General features: G+C 33.6%; 1 long non-coding RNA gene across 2 annotated transcripts; it reads left to right on the forward strand.

Annotated features, from left to right (window-relative positions):
* Nucleotides 1–9,720: 9,720 nt before the first annotated feature.
* On the forward strand, nt 9,721–13,406 carry LOC139867112 (uncharacterized). 2 transcript variants are annotated; one of them, XR_011765756.1, is made up of 5 exons: nt 9,721–9,859; nt 10,930–11,060; nt 11,167–11,213; nt 12,070–12,173; nt 12,764–13,406. It is a non-coding gene; the product is annotated as an uncharacterized lncRNA (long non-coding RNA). The 2 variants fall into 2 exon arrangements; XR_011765757.1 differs by lacking the exon at nt 12,070–12,173.
* The last annotated feature ends 10,125 nt before the right edge of the window (nt 13,407–23,531 follow it).

Consider the following 23,531-nt stretch of genomic DNA (forward strand, 5'->3'; position numbering starts at 1 on the left):
GAACACAATTAAAACATGAACTTTCATCATTCAACAACATATGAACACCTAAAACTCAAGATTAAGCAAGCATTCTTTCAATATGAACTAGTTACATCAAAATATCAAAAACGAGCATACAAATCACATAAACAAACTAGACTCGAGCCATAGACACTAATTAACAACCTTATAACTTAAAAATCTCAAGAACACAAGAATTAGTGATTTTAGAAAGTTACCCAAAATTGATGAAATCGGTATGGAAACGAAGAGGAGATCACGAGGAGTTCAAATATGCAATTTGTTTTGATCGAATCCTTCTTGAACGAATTTGGATGATGATTGAAGGTTTGAGGGTTTTGAGAGAAAAAGGTGAAGTATTATTTGGGAGGTGATAAAATGAATGGAGGGGAAAGAGTTGACTAGTTGACCTAGTCATCTCTTTCTCCATTTGGCAACTTTAGTCCCTCAACTTAGGAAACGGGTACGGGAATTACCTAAACGAGATAATTCAAACGCGTATTAACGAGATGTGTTATAAACATATAACGGAACTTAAATAGTTAAACGGAAAAGTAAATGGAAAAAGGCGGGATGTTACAATTTGGGTTAATTTGGTGTAAGAAAAACCAAATGTTGTTAATCTAGGGTTTTGGTCATATGAATTGAGGTTGTAAGTGTTAAATGGTGTTGTTAGTCACTATTACACTTGAAAATGTTGAAAGAATTGTTAATAGGTTAAGTTTGACTAAAATTGTGAGTCTAAGTGTTAAAATGGGTCAAATGGTTGACCTATTTGGGTGAAATGGGTATGAAATACCCTAAGTTTGTGTTAGTTGGTGTTAGTAGACTTTAATCATTAGCTTTAGTGATTAAAGATGAGTCTTGGCCATTTTTGGGCGGTTTTGGTGTAATTGGAGCATTTAATGCTTTTGGGTCATTAAATGCTCAAGAGTAAATATTGTGGCTAGTTCCACAAGTTGTGTATTAAATGTGTACTTAATGTATTAGGTACTTTGCCTTGAAGCATACTGAAGTGTTTAATAGCCAACGTCGTGTTAAAGTGAGTGGAATAAGTATACATGTATGTATATAGTGTATGTATTTGTATGAATGGATATGTGTTGTCCGAGTTAGTGATATATGTCGTTGTACACTAACGATTTTTATGAATGGATATGCGTTGTCCGAGTTGGTGGTATATGTTGTTGTACACTAACGGTTTATTGAGCGGATATGTGTTGTCCAAGGGTTAGTGTTATATGTTGTTGTACACTAACGGTTATTATGAACATCGATGGGAAATTCGAGTACCATTCCTTTGTACGATTGGTTAACCATGGTTGTGTGAATTATGTGATTAGCATATTAAATTGTGAACTGTATGCTGTTGATGTTGCTAGTTTATTGTATATTACGGATAATAGTTTATGCTTGTCGTTGGCATGGTTGTTGAATTGCTAGCTTGTATGCGGATTTGCGTAAGTGAATGCAAGTAGATAGATTATATATGCATATGTATAATTATTGCACTCACTAAGCATTAGCTTACCCCTCTCGTTGTTTATCTTTTTAGATGCAGGTGCGGACAAGGGAAATGGGGCTATGGGATACTAGTTCCCTATGTTGGATTTTGTTGAAGCTTTTGAAGTCGACCTAGCGTTTTGGGTAGTTTAGCCCCAAACCATGCTCGGGTGTAGTTTGGATTAAAACTATCATTTTAAGTGGGTCGAACTTGTATTACGTTTGATTAATGGCCTTCGTGCCTTTTGTAAACATTAAACTTGTGATATTGTTAAATGGGTTGTATGTAATCGCTTAATTGGGCGTTAATGGTTTATTATTTTTTTTTTAAAGAAATTACTCGTGTTTAATACGGGTTGGGTTGTTTCATTTGATTATATATGTGTGTGTATACTCTATAAATAATTGTCAGTACTAATGTAATACCTTACGGGGTAATGTTTTTCCGTGCACGTGATGTTTTGAGGATAAGAAACAAAAACATAGAGAAGAAGTTAACGAATGACAGCTTTAAAAAGAAGTGTTGCGTTTTTTTAATATAAAACAAATACAGAAAAAGGCAATCAATATCAATATAGAAAGAGGTATACTCCGTGAAGATCAAGACCGGAAATCTTATGAGATTATCCGAAAATAAATGAAGAAATTGAGAAGATAAGATGCTAGAATTGTACATTCGTTGACGAGGAACGCGAAGAGAAAGTAGGCAAGAAAAGCTACGACAGACCAGTACGCGGTGGCGGCTGCAGACCAATTTTTAGTGGCGGCGGCAGACCGGTTTTTGGTGGTTGCGCCAAAGAAAGAAAAGAAGAGACCCTAAGGCCTGATGACATGTAAAAAGATATAAAACCCTGCAAGGTATTATGTTATTACTAACTATTTATAGAATATACATACACATACATAACCAAACACTAAACAACTCTAACAAATGGACTCAGACACATCTATACATTTGGGTTGAGTCGTCCTAATATCTTAATCTTATATTAATTCTTAATTCTTAATACATACATATATAATATAATAATAAACACATATTCTTCCTGAACTATCAACTTATCAAGACCTCATGAGAGTTTGGTACGGAAGTGGAACAAGTGTGCCAATTTTTTTTACTAAGCCTCTAGATCCTGCAGGATGAAACATATGTTACAAATTTTATATAATCATCTATTCATACCAAGGAACATGTAAGAAGTCGTTGGCACTAAATTTATTATTTGGATGTATACCACATAAAATTGTCAATTGATCATTCGGTTATGTTTATTTACTTGCAAACTAATTGCGCGATAAAGTTTCATTTCTTCTACTTTGTATTTGTTGAACGCAAAACTTGTACAAGCGGGTTAAAATTAAGCTACTCATGTGTTGGTTCAGGTTCTACATTTCAGGATAGGTTAAAAAGGGAAATGGATGCACTCCTGCCAGCTTTCATCGATATAGCGGGATCTACTTTCTAAAAAGATGTCGAGAATTAAACTTCTGAACGCCCTATTCGTTTATCATCACCAAAGGTTGGGTTTATAATTCATATACTCATGAATTATTTGCTTTTGGTTATGCTTTATCTCAAACTGAACAAATGTATCTAACAAGTCAAATGGGTCGTGCTATATATATACACGGAGTATATGGTATAGAGCTGTAGAATATTATCACCGAATTGTTCATTGAATCTTGAAACAATTTTCTAATCAAGTTTTCCAACCTTATTAGTCTCGAGTTGCACGAAATCTTGACTGAAATAAGACAATAAAGTATTTATCGTCTATGCAAAAAGATAATAAATCAAAAAATTATATAGATTAAACAAATACAACGTTATAGCATCTATGTGTCACAACCCAACAAGTTTGTGGCCCAACCCACTAAGATTATGACCCAATTAAGAGTTTTAACCCAATAACCTCATGGAAGGCCCAAGAACATCATGGAAGCTCCCTAGAACTTTCCCATGAGTTCTTCCATGGAATGGTATGGAATGTTCATGGAAATATCTATCTCCATGTATATACTTGAAGTTTCTAGTACTTAGATCCTAACCATTGATTTAGATTAATCTTAGCCATCCATTTTGTGTTAGGAGTAGTATAAATAGGGGTGGTCTCATTTGGCACACCACACCTAAAATCTAAAACATTCTCTCTTGTAAAGCATTCTCAAGCAATATAAGTATTTTCTTCAATTCCACTTGTTCTATAATATTTTCTCTTTTGGTTACTTGAATCATTATAAGGTCCGAGTAAGGCTGACTTAGTAGAGACTAAGTGCCGCACGTGAGCTTATTGAGATAAGTCCGTGACATTTGGTATCAAGAGCCAGGTCGATTCAAGGAGATGGCAACCGAGACCGAGAAGAATGTGAGCGCAACAAGTGGTGTGATGGGTGATGAGACTCGTGGTCGGGTAGAGACTCGACAAGGAGCCAAGAAGAATCGAGGTATGTCCAAAGACTTTGTCGCAAACTTGGACAAGAGGATCATAGATGTAGAGACATCCATGGACGACGTGAAAGCAAAGGTCGAAGACGTCCACCAACGTTTGGATGGTTTGGACGGGGACTTTGACGAATTGAAAGATGATTGCAAGAGTGCAATCAACGTGCTAGACGTTGACATGCGACGTGAGATCCATGACTTAAGGGGTATGCTCATGGGTGAGATTACGAAGTTGCGAGGCGAAATGGAGGGGGAGGTCTCCACTATTCACCAACGCCTCGTGGATTTACAAACCAACATGAACTCTTGTTTGAGATTCATGGCTAGTGGGGGTAGCAACACTGGATGCAATGATCCGAAGGTGGACGTTCCCAAGCCGTCACCGTTCGTGGGGAAGCGGGAAGCCCGAGCGGTTGATGATTTTATATGGGAGATGGAACAATACTTGGAGGGAGTCAACATAGTGGATGATGCAATGAAGATCAAGACGGCAACCCGTTACCTGAAGGATACCGCAGCGTTATGGTGGCGTCGTCGATATGGAGATATCGAGAAAGGTACGGTTACTATTGATACTTGGGATGATTTCCTTACTGAACTTAAGAATCAATTCTACCCCAAGAATGCTCAAAAGGATGCGATGAGTCGTCTACGTAAATTACATCATTCCGGGACGATTCGGGAGTATATTAAAGAATTCACGAACCTTAGCCTGGAGGTCCCAAATATTCCCGATGATATTCTCCTCTTCTATTTTCTCGATGGTTTGCAACCTTGGGCTAAAACGGAGTTGGAGAGACGAGGAGTCCAAGACCTTGCCACCGCAATTGCTCAAGCGGAGGCACTAGTCGACCATGCTAATAGGAAAGATTCGTTCAAGTCAAAAGATAAGAAGGTGAGCCATGAGAAAGGTGGGGGAGATAAGCCCGCCCAATCAAGGAATGATAATACACGTAAGCCACCAACCGGGAATAACAAGAGCATAAAAACTTCTTACAAGAATGATGGATGTTTCATATGTGATGGACCGCATAGAGCCCGAGATTGTCCGAAGAAAGCTAGCCTTCATGCTATGGAAGCTCAAAAGGCGGGTTGTCAGGATGAGGAGCGGTGCATAGGATCAATGCATATCCTCAACGCAATCAAGGCCAAGACGGAGATACCCAAGGTAGTGGCTAAAGGACTCCAATTCGTAGATATTAACATTTGTGGAGATCGGGTACGAGCTTTGGTGGATACGGGAGCAACTCATAACTTTATCTCCACCGATGAAGCCAAAAGGCTAGGACTTAAGGAAACAAAAGAGAGTGGCATGATGAAGACGGTGAACACGAGTGCCAAACCGATTAGTGGGGTGGCTAAAGACGTATATGTGAAGATTGGAGAATGGGAAGGAATGATTGATCTCTCAGTCGTGCCTATGGACGACTTCAAGTTAGTACTTGGGATGGAGTTCCTAGATAAGGTACGCGGTTTCCCTATGCCGTTTGCTAATTCACTGTGTATCTTGGATGGTGAGAAGACTTGTATGGTGTCAACCGAACGTGGAAGCAAGAGTGCATCCAAGTCACTTTCGGCCATGCAATTCAAGAAGGGGTACAACAAGAATGAGACATGCTATTTAGCGGTAGCAAAGCAAGAGACGGTTGAAGATAAGGGAAAACTAGAGGTACCCAAGGAGATTGAGAAGGTCCTCGATGAGTTCAAGGATGTCATGCCCAAAGAGTTACCAAAGAAGTTACCACCTAGGAGGGAGGTTGACCATGCGATCGAGTTGGAGCCGGGATCAAAACCACCTTCCAAAGCCCCATACCGAATGCCACCACCCGAGTTAGAGGAGTTGCGAAGACAACTCAAGGAGTTACTGGATGCGGGATACATCCGACCGTCAAAATCCCCTTATGGTGCTCCGGTGCTATTTCAAAGAAAGAAGGATGGGTCCTTGCGGATGTGTATAGATTACCGGGCACTCAACAAGGTAACTATCAAGAACAAATACCCAATCCCACTTATTGCTGATTTGTTCGATCAACTTGGGAAGGCGAGATACTTCTCCAAGTTAGACTTGAGATCAGGATATTATCAAGTCCGAATTGCCGAAGGAGATGAGGCTAAGACCACATGCGTGACGAGGTATGGCGCTTATGAATTTCTAGTCATGCCCTTTGGTTTAACCAATGCCCCTGCCACATTTTGTACTTTGATGAACAAATTATTCCACCCGTTCCTCGACAAGTTTGTCGTGGTGTACTTGGATGACATAGTCGTGTATAGCGACACCATGGAAGATCATGTGAGGCACTTGAAGCAAGTATTTCAAGTACTAAGGGACAACGAGTTGTATGTGAAGCTAGAGAAATGTTCATTCGGATTAGAGGAGGTGGATTTTCTTGGACATAGAATTAAAAATGGGAAGTTACTCATGGATGGGGCTAAGGTCAAGGCAATTCAAGAGTGGGAGGCACCAACGAAGGTGACTGATTTACGATCTTTCCTTGGTTTAGTAAACTACTATCGTCGTTTTATCAAGGGATACTCGGCGAAAGCGGCTCCATTGACAGAATTGTTAAAGAAGAATAAAGCTTGGTTGTGGGATGAGAAATGTCAAACAGCATTCGAGGAGTTAAAAGGAGCTGTCATGGAAGAACCGGTGTTGAGACTTCCGGATGTGACCATTCCGTTCGAGTTACACACAGACGCATCGGACTTTGCTATTGGAGGAGTTCTAATGCAAGAAGGTCACCCAATCGCGTTCGAAAGTCGAAAACTTAACGAGGCGGAAAGGAAGTACACTGTGCAAGAGAAAGAGATGACAGCGATTATTCATTGTTTGAGGACATGGAGGCATTATCTTTTGGGATCAAGGTTCGTGATCAAGACGGATAATGTGGCAACGAGTTATTTTCAAACCCAAAAGAAGTTGAGTCCCAAACAAGCTCGTTGGCAAGACTTCTTAGCCGAATTTGACTATGTGTTGGAGTATAAGCCTGGGAAAGCCAATGTGGTAGCTGATGCCCTAAGTCGTAAGGCGGAGTTTGCAGCGATCACAAAACCACAATTCTTCCTTCAAGATCGTATAAAGGAGGGATTAGAGCATGATTCTATAGCCAAAAACCTTGTTGGATTGGCTCGAGATGGGAAAACGCGAAGGTTTTGGCTCAAGGGTGATCTATTATTCACCAAAGGAGACCGGTTATATGTGCCTAAGTGGGGTGATCTTAGACGAACAATCTTGAAGGAGTGTCATGATTCAAAGTGGGCTGGTCATCCAGGTATCAAAAGGACACTGGCATTAGTAGAAGGCACTTATTATTGGCCAAGGATGGAAGACGACGTAGAGACGTACGTGCGAACATGCCTAATATGCCAACAAGATAAGATAGAGCAACGCCAACCAGGAGGACTATTACAGCCGCTACCTACACCGAAAGGACCATGGGAGAGTGTTTCCATGGACTTCATTACTTGCTTACCTAAGTCGGAAGGGTGTGGGAGTATTATAGTCGTGGTAGACCGGTTTTCTAAGTATGGTACCTTCATAGCCGCATCATCCGAAGTTACCGCGGATGAAACCGCAAAACTATTTTTCAAGAATGTGGTGAAGTATTGGGGGATACCGCATGTGATAGTAAGTGATCGAGATCCGAGGTTCACAGGGCGTTCTTGGACGGAGTTGTTCAAGATCATGGGGACGGACTTGAATTTCTCCACGAGTTTTCATCCCCAAACAGACGGACAGACGGAAAGGGTGAATGCACTATTGGAGCTCTATCTTCGACACTATGTAAGTGCAAATCAACATGATTGGGCTAAGCTTCTTGATATTGCTCAGTTCTCTTATAACATGCAAAGGAGTGAGTCCACGGGGAAGAGTCCTTTTGAGTTGGTGACAGGACGCCAACCTTTGAACCCGAATGCTTTGGCCGCTTCATATGATGGAAGCAGCCCAGCCGCTTATAGAACGATGAAGGAGTGGCATGAACAAGCCGACTTGGCGCGAGCATCACTAGATAAGGCGGCCAAGAAAATGAAGAAATGGGCGGATGAGAAAAGACGACATGTTGAGTTCAAAGTTGGGGACCAGGTGATGGTGAAGCTTTTACCTCAACAATTCAAAACATTTAGGAAGGTGCACAAAGGATTGATTCGGAGATATGAAGGCCCATTCCCGGTAATTGGACGTGTTGGGAACGTATCTTATCGAGTTCAACTACCGCCCAAGTTAAAGATTCATCCAGTCTTCCACGTAAGTTTTCTAAAACCTTATCATGGGGACGAGGAAGACCCAGAACGAGGAGTTTCCAAACGAGCACCAATGGCAGTTGCGACTTCGTTCGATCGTGAAGTGGAAGATATATTGTTGCATCGAACGGTACGGAGACGAGGTGTGCCGAGCTATAGAGAATACTTAGTTAAGTGGCGTAACTTGCCCGATAGTGAAGCAAGCTGGGAAGCCGAAGACTTATTGTGGCAGTTCACAGACAAAATCAAGAAGTACCACGAGGATCACACGACGAGGACGTCGCGAGCTTAGGTGGGGGAGAATGTCACAACCCAACAAGTTTGTGGCCCAACCCACTAAGATTATGACCCAATTAAGAGTTTTAACCCAATAACCTCATGGAAGGCCCAAGAACATCATGGAAGCTCCCTAGAACTTTCCCATGAGTTCTTCCATGGAATGGTATGGAATGTTCATGGAAATATCTATCTCCATGTATATACTTGAAGTTTCTAGTACTTAGATCCTAACCATTGATTTAGATTAATCTTAGCCATCCATTTTGTGTTAGGAGTAGTATAAATAGGGGTGGTCTCATTTGGCACACCACACCTAAAATCTAAAACATTCTCTCTTGTAAAGCATTCTCAAGCAATATAAGTATTTTCTTCAATTCCACTTGTTCTATAATATTTTCTCTTTTGGTTACTTGAATCATTATAAGGTCCGAGTAAGGCTGACTTAGTAGAGACTAAGTGCCGCACGTGAGCTTATTGAGATAAGTCCGTGACATATGTGTGTGTTTGGTACACCAACTTATTGGACCTTATGAAAGTTTATAGTAACTTGAACTTATGATTTTAATAAGTTTCCAGTCATAAACTCTGTTTGGCAAATATAATAAGTAGAACTTGAAAATCATAAACTTTTAAAAATAAGCTATTTTTTATAACTTATTTAAAAAAGTAAAGTTTTTGAATTAAAAAATAAATTCTATCTATTTTATTAAACACTTATAAAAATACTAAGATTCAACTCTCAGTTTCAAAATTAAACTTCAGCTCTAACTAGTTTTGTTTAAACACATTCAAAAATAAAATTAAAATGTTTTTCATGTCTGTATTGATTTATAGGTAGATATGATTTAGACTGTTTCTAACTGTGGCAGTGACATCAAAATCAAGTGATGTACTTTTTGGTGATATGGTAAGGTCAAGAAATGAAGTTAAATAAAAGGAATTGTCAAATTTGAGGGTTAAATTTGTAAATGGGTGATGTGGTAAAATATTATTGGTAGTTAGGTATAAAATATATTAATTAATAATATATAAAAATATTCGAAAAATTCTGATTGACTGAAACACATTTAACACACCAGTCAAATTTTCGACTGACGCCCCGGGCGTTAAATTTTAACGTCGCGTTAGGGGCGTTAAGGGCGTCAAAGCTGTTGCCAAGTGGGATGAGTGAAGAAATTTGACGCCCGGTTATAAATATTCTTATAAGTAGAGGTGTCTGTATTGCATATTTTTTCGTGTTTTATGTGAAAGAAAACGAATAGAAACTTAAAGCATCTCTGATTTTCCCTCTCTAATATCATCTCCACAACCTTAGATCAATTTCACCGCCGTCGCATTCAGCTCCTCCCCCAACGTAGCTCCTGCTCCTCCGCCGCGTTGTAGCCTCTGGTAAGTCTCTTTCTCCGGCCACTGACGTCTCACCAGCGGCTTGTACTTTTCCTTTCTTTTTTTTTTCTCTCTTTTTTTTTTTCCGGTACAGTTCACATGCGGCGAGTGCCGAGATCTTCTTTTGCATTTTGTGAACCTGAGTCTTTATGTGTTGGATGAATGGATTTGTCGTTCTCTTACCGGATTTGTGTCCTTCCGACCTGTTTGATTTAAATCTCACCGGTTTCCATTTTCCGGTCTTCTTCTCTCTATGTGGTGCACGCTGCGAACACCAGCAGGATGTGGTGTTCTGTAGTCGATTTTTTGATGTTGATCGGGTTATTTTGTTGGTGGTTACCGGTTAATTTTAAAGCTTTTAATTTTTAAAAAACGTTGACCAGCCAGCGTTTACTATCGTCGACCGTCGTCGACCGCCTATGACCATCGTTAACCCTCGAATTTCCGTTGCAACGGATCGTTAAATCTGTTATTAGTATTTAAAAGTATAATCATTTGTTGTATGGCTCAAATTGTTAAAACTTTGATTACAGCAATGGGTGTTTTTCTATTTGCAAGAACTTTTTTTTAGAGTTACTGGGTGTTTGTGAATAATTATAATCAATTTTTTATATTAAATTAAATCTAATGTGACGTTGAAATGAGATGATTCTCACACACCACTTTTTGATCCTTATATACTTGTCTCATAAGTCGACAGTTATGCCCCTAGAAAGTTGAACTTATATTATTATTATAAGTATAATTAAGGGTAGATTAGGTAATTAGGTGTACATGGATCAAAATGTGGTGTGTGAGAATCACCTCCCGATTGGAATGGATCTTTTTATCATCTCTTTCTATTTCTTGTTCCGGTCTTCTTGTTTGGTACTCTTTAATCACAACATATACCTTCTTAGTTTGATTTTAGTTTGATTTCACAAGTATGCTCACAAACCTTAACTATTTTTTATTTATTTTTTATCAAAACTAGATGACCCTTAAGTTTTGATCAATTAAATTTAACGTTTAACAAATAATTTATAGTTACGAAAGTCATGTTATGTTATGTATCTAATTCTTTTCATTAGCAGCTTACTAAATTTGTTCGAGTAAAGATGAGGTATATCATGATCCACAAAGCAAACCTTCAGTGGCGTCTTATTCGACATCATCTAATCACAAGAGTTATAAATATGATGTGTTTTTGAGTTTTAAAAAACAGGTAAATATAATTTTTTTAATTTGCTTATGTATTTATTTTTGTTAATATTTTTATATAATTTTTTACTACAATTTGTGATTAGTTTTGTTAAATAATACGTATGTAGTTGAATTTGTTTTCAACGACGGAAGCTATCTGAAAAAGGCTATCAAGGTACCTCTTTAAAATACAAGTGTTGTTTTTTATTTTAAACATGTTTAACTTTATAAATATGGTCTCTAAAATATTTTTTTTAAGTTTCTTAAAGTGTTTGACTTTTTTAAACCGGTACTTATTTTTTTTTTACTAAAAAGTTGAGGATTCTAATTTTTTTTTTAATTAAAAGTGAACCACAATGTTTGGTTTCTATGGCTTTTAATACTAAGATAATAATCATAAAACTGTTGTGATATTTTCTTGTTTAAAGTATCAGATTATTGGAGTAATACATATTACATATGATTTTGTATGTACTCTACTTCTTCCCAAACAATGTGTTTTATCAAATCAGATAAACTCTCTCAACATGTAGTTGTTACACTTTATATTTTATAATTAAACTGCATAATTTGAAAGTTTAAGGGGTTAAAATGCATAATTAAAAAGTCTACCGTTATCATCTAATGAGATTGAGTAGTATTATGACATTATCTTGTTTACAGTGTCAGATTAGTGGGTAGTGATACGTATGATTTTGTATGTACTTTCTTCACCTCAAATATGTGTTTTTATTACACTCACAAATTGTTGTTACACTTTATATATTATAATAATAAAACTTTTTTAATATTATTGCTTTTCAAAAAAAAAAAAAAAAAACATTTTTTGAAAGTGCACAGAGGCAAGCAATTATGGATGTCTAACAACAACTTTTTTAAAAACGGTTTTCTTGGTTTTTTTAAAAACGGTTTCTTGGTTTGCACTCTCAAAATGTTGGTACACTTTATATATTGTCAAGGACTTGAAGTTTGTGTCAACATCACTTCTTATGCCATACATTATCTTACAAAATAGATCTTAATTTCATAAGGTGAAATACTTGGAGCAGTTTGTATTGAAGTCGACGTTGAAGACGTAGTTGAATATGTTTTCAACAATGGTAACTATATGAAGAAAAAAAAAAATTCATTCAAGGTACCTTTTAAAAATACAAGTGTTGTTTCTTATTTTAAACATGTTCAACTTTACCGATTTGGTCTCTAAAGTATTTTTTAAGTTTCTTTAAGTGTTTGACTTTTTCAAACCGTTACTTTTTATTACTAAAATATTTGCTGTTTCTAATAATAATAATAATCAAACACATATGATTCTTGCATAGAGACATCCGATTATGGATGTCTGACAACATCTTTTTCAAGGATGCTTTTCTCCCCGTGCATGGAATGCCCAAAAGTTATAAAGGGCTACAAGTTTGTTTGAATTTGAACCGTGCGGCTATTAAATTAGGCAAAGATGGGGGAATGAAAAGGTTGTTTTGTCACGTATCAAAGAATGATCGTTATGTCATAAGTGAAATCCAAAGATCAGGAATGAAGGTCCATTTTTTTAATGATTTGTTTTTTTCTTTAAATCTTATTTTGTAGCTATAATCTTATACTAATAGAATGCGGGCGGGTGAGGTTAAATTCGTGATTATTTTCATTCACCTATTATATTATTGATTTGTTTTTTTTCTTTCCATTACCTCAATCTAATATTGTTTTATTTTTTATTTTATTTTTCAGAAAATTGGTTTTGACCGACAAAAGGTCCGGATAGAGGTTTTGTATGGAATGCAGTTGGATGGAGAGTCCTGCTGATACGTTATCATCTAGTATATATCATGCGATTTTGATTATACTAAGGCCCTGTTTACTCTTTTTTCCCCCTCCCATCAAGTCACTTATGGATATGGATAATCATATGGATATATGGAGCGAAGCGAGAAAACCATATGATTAGTGTATCTAATATTTTCATACATGTTTTCACTGCGTACGTTCATATTTTTATCGTAGAACATGCTAACATTTTGTAAAACATATTCTCTGGATACACTATGCGAACAAATGGTTTCTGCAACGCTACAAAGGTGAGTCGTCGTTTTAGCGTTTCTTTATTTTCTAATGATGGCTTGGTGTACCTGCAAAGGTGTATTGTTGTTGATAACTTGATATGTTTTGGTGTTAATAGTGAATTACATGTGTAAAAAGGAAGCTGAGCTTCTTTTGCAAACATAATTCTCTTTACATTCGGTAATCCGACCATTACAACGGAATTTGCTGGTATATTTGGTGATCGAGACTCAATAGTCCTAAAAGTTGCATCGTCATGTATATTGTAGGAGTTGCATTAATTCTACATACTAAGCAGCACTACAGTAGATGTAACAAAAATATACAATATTCACCTACCATGAACAAAATGTGAGAAGCAAACCACTTGTAAAACATGAATGTAAGTTGTTACATTTGTCCATTGCGCTAGGTGATTCCAGTTATAATCCTGCAATATGTACATACAAATCCAGTTACTTATGACTTATGTTCATGCGGCTAGCAAACTTAAATTCTGATTCTGAACACATGAAGTTCTGAACAGATATCTTACAAACGTCATTTAATTAATTAAGTGATGAAAGAATCTAACCTTAATAAGAATCAAATTATGAATCTAAAGAGTATAACTGAGTATATAAGATTCTTGATATTATGTAGCTTCAAAGCAAGTGAGAAGTGGTTACCTCATTGCATGGTAATGGTGCTTTCTTCAACCCAATCTGCATTACACGATTTAATTTCATTTACATAATTACATAATTATAATGAAACAATTCTTATATGAATAAAAGGTAGATTCATTATAATGTTTGAACAGACTTTTTAATTTCACTTACATACTATCGGGTTTCGAGTTTCCCCACGGGTATACCCGGTTAATCATTCTGTATTTATTTTTCAATACGTTACCAAATTAAAATATCAAAAAATAACTTAATTACCCTATATTTAAAGTATTATAAAATATCACATACAAAAGGTTGATTGAAAAATTTCTAAAATACCCAAATACACAAAGTATATAAAATATCACATCTCGGGAACTTGTTGTATATGTTTATATTGAATAAATTATGCTCGTTTTCAAAACAAATAAAAGAAATCTTTCATATATTAACAATATAATACTAATACTATAACTTTTCATAAAAATTATTATTAAAATTATTCGGGCCGGGTATACGGGTATGCAGGTCGGGTATACGGGTCGAGTAAACGGTTTTGTATCCAAAATCATACCCAAACCCGAACCCGGATTTTTTTTTTCTAACATCCCCATACCCGGTCCATGACCCGACGGACCCGGGTCAAACCCGGCGCAATTATAACAGGTTTCGAATCTCTCCATCAGGTACGGGTCATTTTGCCATCCATATCACAACAAAACCTCTTCGAATCAAAGATACTCGCTACAAACATGTCATTTGCAAATTCAAAACCAATATCCTAAGCTAATATTTTTTAGGCCATTCTCCAAGGTAAATGGGTTTATCATACTCGAATCTTTTAACATTTGACACCCCAAACACACCCGATTGATCCTCTTCTTCACATTTCACAACATGAACTCGCTACAACACACACATTACCAATATTTTATACATTACCAATCCCTTGACTATAAATCATAATATGAACCCGCTACAAGCCTACAACACACGGATTTCTCATTATTTGAAAATCAAATTACATGACCTTCGATTAGCTAATTGCATCAATCAGTCCAATGAATCTCTTTGAATTGCTTCATTGTATTATTATTAATAAGATAACAAAGAAAAATCTTCTATTTTAGAAAGTTTAAGAAAAAATTTGTTTATAAAATTAACAAAACACACGGATTTCACATTATTTGAAAATCAAATGATATAATCTTCGATTAGCTAATAATTGCATCAATGAGTCCAATGAATTTCTTTGAATTGCTTCATTGTATTATTAATAAATAACAAACAAATTTCTTCTGTTTTAGAAAGTTAAAAAAAATATAATTAATATAAACCAACAAAACCTCTTATTTCGATTTTCATTCTTAGTCAAAGTCTATTAATGATGTTATCATGTTATGCATACCATTCACATATAAGAATAAGTTTATGAATAAACCCCTTAGCAAAGTGCTAGGAAGACAAACAAAGAATTACAATGAAAAACCAAGAAATGTTCTTGATAAAGTCAACCATTTCACTCCTCTTCGACTCTTTATGATTAAATACCACATCATTTCAAAATGATTGAACGACTCTATAAATAAACGAGCGACGAGCATTATTTATTAATATATCTTGTATAATACTCTAAAATTGTTTATTATTATTATTATTATTATTATTATTATTATTATTATTATTATTATTATTATTATTATTATTATTATTATTATTATTATTATTTGTTATAATTCAGTAGGCTTATAACTACCTTTAGTGGTTTGATTCTTGATGTTATAATTCAGTAGGCTTATAACTACCTTTAGTGATTTGATTATTGATTAAGAATATAAATAATGAAGTGTAAGAACAAAGATGATAATGGAGAGAAAGAAAGAAACACTTTGTAAGTGTGAGAAAATGGTGCAAGTGTTTTAGCTTGCAATACATGGCTATTTATACAAAAACAAAGCTACCCAATATTGACTAAGTATTGATACAAAATTGACTATCCACATATAAATAATATTGTTATTATTATAACACTCCCCCTTAGATATCAATTTTTGTTTTATTGAAGATCAACTATAAGTTACTGCCTCATTAAAAACCTTGCTAAAGAAAACCCAGTGGGAAAAAACTTTAGCTAAGGGAAAAAGAGTGCAGCATGGAGTTGACTCCCCCTCAAGTAGACATCGCTTCAGCTGTTACATCTTTTGAACATGTCTCATGCCAATGTTATGAACGTGTGTTTTGAAAATAGCAGTTGAAAGTGCTTTCGTGAAAAGATCAGCAGAGTTTTTGCTGGATTGCACATATCTCATTTCATTCTGGTTGTCCTTAATGAGATCTTGAGTGTATGAGAAGAATCTAGGAGGTATTTGTTTTGTTCGGTCACTTTTGATATACCCTTCTTTCATATGTGCTATGCAAGCTGCATTATCTTCATAGATAGTTGTTGGACTTTTATCGCGTTCTAGTCCACAAGAATCAGTAATGAGTTGTGTCATTGATCTCAACCAAAAACATTTCCGAGTAGCTTCATGTAATGCAATCACTTCGGCATAATTTGATGATGTTGCAACAAGTGTTTGTTTTTTAGAACGCCATGATATCGCGGTACCTCTATTTAGGAATAAATATCCATTTTGAGATTTAGCTTTATGTGGATCAGATAAATAACCTGCATCTAACCAACCAAATCTTGTTTTGATTCGTTAGAATAATTCTAAATCAGTAGTTTCTCAAAGGTATCAAAATATGTATTTGATAGCATTCCAATGTCTTTTGGTAGGAGCAGGGTTAAACCTTTCCAACAAATTAACTGCAAAAGAAATGTCAGGTCTTGTACAATTTGTAAGATACATAAGAGCTTCAATTGCACCAAGATATGGTACTTCTGGTCCAAGAATATCTTCATGATCTTCACATGGACGAAATGGATCAGCTTCAACATTGAGTGATCTAACAACCATAGGAGTACTTAATGGTTTTGCATTGTCCATATTGAAACGTTTCAAAATCTTTTCAGTATATGTTGTTTGATGTACAAGTAAACCATTAGGCATATGCTCAATTTGTAAACCAAGGCAATACTTGGTTTTTCCGAGATCTTTCATTTCAAATTCTTTCTTTAGAAGTTGAATGGCTTCATGGATCTCTTTATTTGTACTTATGATGTTAAGATCATTAACATAAACAGCTATGATCACATATCCGGATGTTGTTTTCTTAATGAAAACACATGGGCAAATAAGATTATTGGTATACCCTTTGCTTATCAAGTAATCACTTAATCGTTTATACCACATGCGACCCGATTGTTTCAACCCATATAAAGACCTTTGTGATTCAATGGAATACATTTCTTTTGGTTTTGCATTAGATGTTTCTGATACCTTAAACCCTTCATGGATATTCATATATATATATATATATATATATATATATATATATATATATATATATATATATATATATATATATATATATATATATCACTATCAAGTGATTCATTTAAATAAGTAGTAATAACATCCATGAGATGCATTTCTAAATTTTTAGAAACTGTTAGGCTGAATAAGTATCTAAAAGTAATTGCATCCATAACAGGAGAATAAGTTTTCCTCATAATCCATTCATGGTCTTTGAGAGAAATCTTGAGTTACAAGTCTAGCTTTATCTTGTAACTTCATTTTTCTCATTTCTTTTTCGGATAAAAATTCATTTTTTTTATCTCATACGTTTCACATCTTTAAAAGTGATAACGATTGATCCGAAAACTTTTCTTTTATTGAGCGATTCAAATTCAGCTCGTATTGCTCTTTTCCAATGATCCCAATCGTGTCTATTTTTCCATGACAGATTTTGATTCTGGATCATCATCATCATGCAACATTATATGAAAATATCTCATCAAGATTTTTCATATCATTTCAGTTCCATAATATATATATATATATATATATATATATATATATATATATATATATATATATATATATATATATATATATATCAGCTGATTTTCTTTTTCGATAATTTTTATCTTTGGAAGCAATTGGTCTCCCACGTTTCTGGTGTGGCAAAGACTCATGAGTGACATTATTGCCAGCTTTTAGAATTTCAATTCTAGCTGAAGCATTTACTGCTAGTATATATAATTTAGTCACTCCTTTTTGTATCTGTAAATACATCAGGTAATTTATTTGCAAGTTCTTGGATATGCATTATTTTCGAACTTTTATTTCGCATTCTTTTGTGCGATGATCAAGATACATTAATTTATGTTCACACCATGAAACATCTTCTTCTTTATTTTTCATTTCTCCCCCTAATCTAGGGAACAATATTTTATTAAAATGACAATCAGCAAAACGTGCTGTATAAACATCACCCGTCATAGGTTCAATATATCTTATGATTGAAGATGTTTCATATCCAACATATATTCCCATCTTTCTTTGAGGACCCATTTTAGTGCGTTGTGGTGTCGCAATTGGAACATACACTGCATAACCAAATGTTCTAAGATGGGAAATATTTGGCTATTGACCAAAAGCAAGTTGTAGGGGGAATATTTATGACTTGCACTTGGTCTGATGCGAATTAATGAAGCAGCATGTAAAATTGCATGACCCCATATAGATACAGGGAGTTTTGTTCTCATTATCAATGGTCTAGCGATTAACTGTAATCAATGACTCGGCTAAACCATTTTGTGTATGCACATGAGCAATAGAATGTTCAACAACAATTCCTATAGACATGCAATAGTCATTAAATGCTTGAGATGTAAATTCACCAGCATTATCAAGTCTCACCCTTTTAATGGTGTAATCAGGAAAATGAGCTCTCAATTTAATAATTTGGGCAAGAAATTTTGCAAATGCCACATTACGGCTTGATAACAGACAAACATGAGACCATCTGCTAGATGCGTCTATTAGAACCATGAAATATCTAAATGGTCCACATGGTGGATGAATTGGTCCACATATATCACCTTGAATTCTTTCAAGAAACATTGGTGATTCTTTCTCAACCTTAAGTGGTGAGGGTCTAGTTATCAATTTTCCAAGAGAGCAAGATGTACATGGAACCATTGTATCATGATGGATTTTTCTATCCTTTAGTGGATGTCCATGAGTACATTCAATAATCCTTTTCATCATTGTTGATCCTGGATGGCCTAATCTGTTATGCCATAAACTGAATACACCAGGATCAATATATTTTTCGTTAACTACCATATGTATTTCTGGTACATTTATATGTGTATAATGTAATCCAGAACTAAGTCTTGGCAGTTTTTCAACTACATGACTCTTGTCAGTGATACTTAAATATTTCTCATTTTCTGTTGTCACTGACTGATAATCATACCCGTTAAGGTATATGTCGGAGAAACTCAATAAATTTCTGCTTGACTTGGGAGAAAATAAGGCATCATTTATTAAAAATTTTGTACCATTTGGTAGTATGAAATTTGCCTTTCCTATCCCTTTTATCAAGTTAGCAGGTCCTGATATTGTATGTATAGTTCCTTCCGTTGGTTTTAGATCAATAAAATATTTCTCGGATTTAAGTATAGTGTGTGTAGTTCCACTGTCTGCTATAAAGAGATCTCGACCACTTGATTGATGTTGTATTCCAGCAAAATTCATATTGAACTTCATATATAAGAAATAAATAGTGAGTACATTAATATTACACAATATTTTACACGCAAATAGATAGTACTGAAACATTTAGCAAACATAATGACAAAGACAGACGATATTAAATCGTTTATTTTTCGAAAAACACACAACTTAAACATTCAAGAAATCTTCATATAAATCAGATGGTTTCTCAGTGACTGTTGGATCGACGTTATCCATAAAGTTTACTTCCTTTTCTTTATCTTTCAGCGAATCCTGATACATCTTAACAAGATGTTTAGATGTTCGGCAAGTATTAGCCCAGTGGCCCATTCTACCACATCTGTAGCAAGATTCTTCAGAATTTTTAGAAGAATTTTCTTCAACATCTTATTTAGTGGGCTTGTTTTGTGGTTGATATTTATATTTTCGTGGATTATTATTTCTTTGACCACCACGGCCACGACCACGACCACGTCCTCGCCCATTACCATTACCATAAGGATGGTTTCTACCATAGTTATGGCTTTTGGCATGATGATGGTGATGGTTATTATAACCACGACCTTGCCCGCGTCCTTGTCCCTGTTTATAATTATTTACAGTATTTGCTTCAGGGATTGCAAGTGTACCAGTAGGACGGGATTGCTGATTTTTCATTAATAGCTCATCATTTTGCTCTGCAACTAAGAGATATGAATTAAGTTCAGGATATGTTTTGAACTTTAGCATTCTCAAATTTCTTTGCACTGTGATGTTTGCAGCATTCATTGTGTAGAAAACTTTCTCCATCATGTCTGCATCACTTATTTCATGTCCACAGAATTTAAGTTGTGAACATGTATTATACAGAGCTGAGCTATATTCATTTACTTTCTTAAAGTCTTGGAACCTTAATGTTCTCCATTGTTCCATAGCAGCTGGAAGTAAAATTTCTCTTTGATTATTGAATATGCTTTTGAGACCTTCCCATAAAACATGGGGATCTTCTACAGTCACATAATTATTTTGTAAGCATTCATCAATATGTTGATGAATAAAGCAACATGCCGTTGCTTGTTCTTTTTCAGAACAAGTGTTGTTTTCGTTTATGGCTTCAAGAATGCCCATTGATTTAAGATGCATTTTTACTTTTATAACCCATGGCATGTAGTTGTTTCCAGTTGATTCTAAAGGAGTAAATTTAAGCTTTTCCAGATTCGACATTTTCTATTAAAACAAACAACATGATAAATTATAGTCACTTTATATTCATAAGTATATAAACATTAAACATAAATTTAATATAACATAAATGATAAGTAGGTGACAGTGTCGACCATATGTAAGCAATCATTAATAAATGTTATATAACATAAATATAAATATTAGTAAACATAAATGATAATTAGGCGACAGTGTCGGCCATATAAATGTTAGATAATAGAAATATAAATGTTAGTAACATAAATGATAATTAGGCGACAGTGTCGGCCATATAAATGTTAGATAATTGAAATATAAATGTTAGTAACATAAATGATAATTAGACGACATCGTCGACCATATATTATTCAGGTGGTATAACCGACCATATATCATTTAGGTGGCAGAGCCAACCATAATTAGTATTAATGTGATGACCCGGGAATTTCTGACCAAATTTAAACATAATCTTATATGATTCGACTCGATAAGCAAAGTCTATTAAACCGAGTCTCATTATGTTTGAACTATTTCATGATAACATTTGACCTTTAACTATTTCTGACGATTCACGAACCTTTAATTGTAACTAAGAATGTAAATATAAATAATTATATATAAAACTAATTATATTAGTATTAATGAACTATTAAGTAATTTTGTTATTATAAAAGATAACATTTAATAACTAAAGATTTTCATTTTGAATATATATAGTATATTGTATATAAATGATTCAAACATATTTTACCAACGTTATCAAAATATTAAATGTACAATGTTATACTTTGTAGTTAATTGTTTAATATACATAATTAATCATCTACTCAACATTTAAAACATGATTTTATATATATGGTAGTATACATATATACATAAATATAACTATATATATATGATTTTATACATAATTATTATATTATGTATATGTAGAAATTTATAATATATCTATGATGAAATAATGTACTATTTTAATAAATATATATAATACTTACATATATAAAACATTTATATTTTTCATAATTACATACATAAGTATAATATAATTAGTATGTAAATAAATATTATAATATATTTATATTAAAATGCATAAATATATAATATTCAGTATATGTTACAATACATATTACATAATTATTAAATATTACATAATAATAGATGATATTAATAAATTAAATTTAAATACAAATATAGTTGTTGTAGTAATGTTATTTGTATCGTCAAATATCAATATTTGTATTCATAATATCACTTTATATCATATAAAGATGAAATTGGATGCATATATTAGATTATTATTACTAATATTATTATTATCGATAAAATATTAATATTATCATAATTAGTATGGTATTATTATTATTATTATTATTATTATCATTTTTACAATTATTATTATCATTAATATTATATTTATCATTATTATTAATTTTATTAATATTATTAGATATTAATAGTATTGTTATTATATATTATTATTATTAATTAAAAAAAACAGTAGGGATCTATATTATACGCGTGACCTCTGTATCCTTTATCTCTATTATTTTTTTTTTGTTTCTTTCTTGCTCCCAACTCGTGAACCTGTGTTGACATTTTCTCCATTTTTATCAACCGATCTCTATTATTACAACATGATTATGTATAATTGCAAATCAAATAAAAAGGAAATCCAATGGGATTAAAAGGCACATCGATATTTTTTTTTTCTTCTTCTCTGCACGCTCCAATTTTTTTTTCTCTTAATTCAATTTCGAATAAAGTTTCAAAATCTAAAAATGCAGAAAGGTTAGAAATCTTTCTTTGAATCTATCTGCAAAATCTCAACTCTCAAATCTTTATATCGATCTTGAATTTTGAAGTCAAATTTAGTTTAAAAAAAGTCAACAATTGTTCTTGAGACAAATTCGCGTTCATGTATATGTTTCTGATCAAATTGACGATTCCAGTAGTTTTTATACATGTTAGAAAACTATTTCGTGTTATAAACATTATCTATAATGTTATCTATTATGAAATCAATTTTTTTTTTGTTCCAAGAACCGACGCTGCAGTAGGCCTTTAGTATATTTTTTTTTTATTTTAGAACCCAAATTATTTTTTTTTCTGTAATGTTTTGAAGCTTTAAAGGGAACCCCGATTTTGTTTTTTTTTTTGGTTATTGATGTTTTGTTGAATCCATGAGACTTGTGGAGAAGAAGAGGAATAGAAGAAAAACAGTTTATATATAAAATTTAAATTCGATATTAGTACAGAGAATCAGAGTTGGTGGGATGGTCGAGAGTGTTTGCGTGTGAGCATGTGGTCACGAGATCGAGTCCAGAGGACGGCAGTTTCTTTTTTTTTTGAAACTCTTTTCATGTGAGGTAGTTTTCTTTTCTAATTTTATTATTGTTATTATATATTAATTATTATTAGTATTATTATTATTAGTGTGATTGTTTTGATTGTTATTGTTATTGTTATTATTAGTATCATACTTGTTATCATATTTGAAAGTATTATAGACATTACTATTATTATTATGATAGGTATTAATAATATTATTATTAGTAATAAACTTATCATTTTAGTATTTTAGCATCATTAGGATTATGATTATGATTATCATTATTATTATTATGAAGGAAATAAAAATATATTATTATCATCAATATTAGAATTTGTACCGGTTTATAAATAATAGTATCATCAGTACATTTACAATTAATAATATCATATTTATCAGTATCATCATTAATATTTACTAGTATTATTATGATTATCATTTATCATTTTATAAATATTAGAACCCTTATTATTAACATAAGTATGATATTAGTATTAATATTATTTTAGAGTTATTATTAGTAGTATCATTAACAGTTATCATTTTCATTTTTTTTGCTATTAGTATTATCATTATTAATAAAATTATTATTATTATTAGTAAATCATTATTATCTAAATTATTATTTTAACAAATAAATCTTTTGT

Source organism: Rutidosis leptorrhynchoides, chromosome 9 (assembly GCF_046630445.1).
Source record: "Rutidosis leptorrhynchoides isolate AG116_Rl617_1_P2 chromosome 9, CSIRO_AGI_Rlap_v1, whole genome shotgun sequence".
NCBI classification, from domain to species: Eukaryota; Viridiplantae; Streptophyta; class Magnoliopsida; order Asterales; family Asteraceae; genus Rutidosis; species Rutidosis leptorrhynchoides.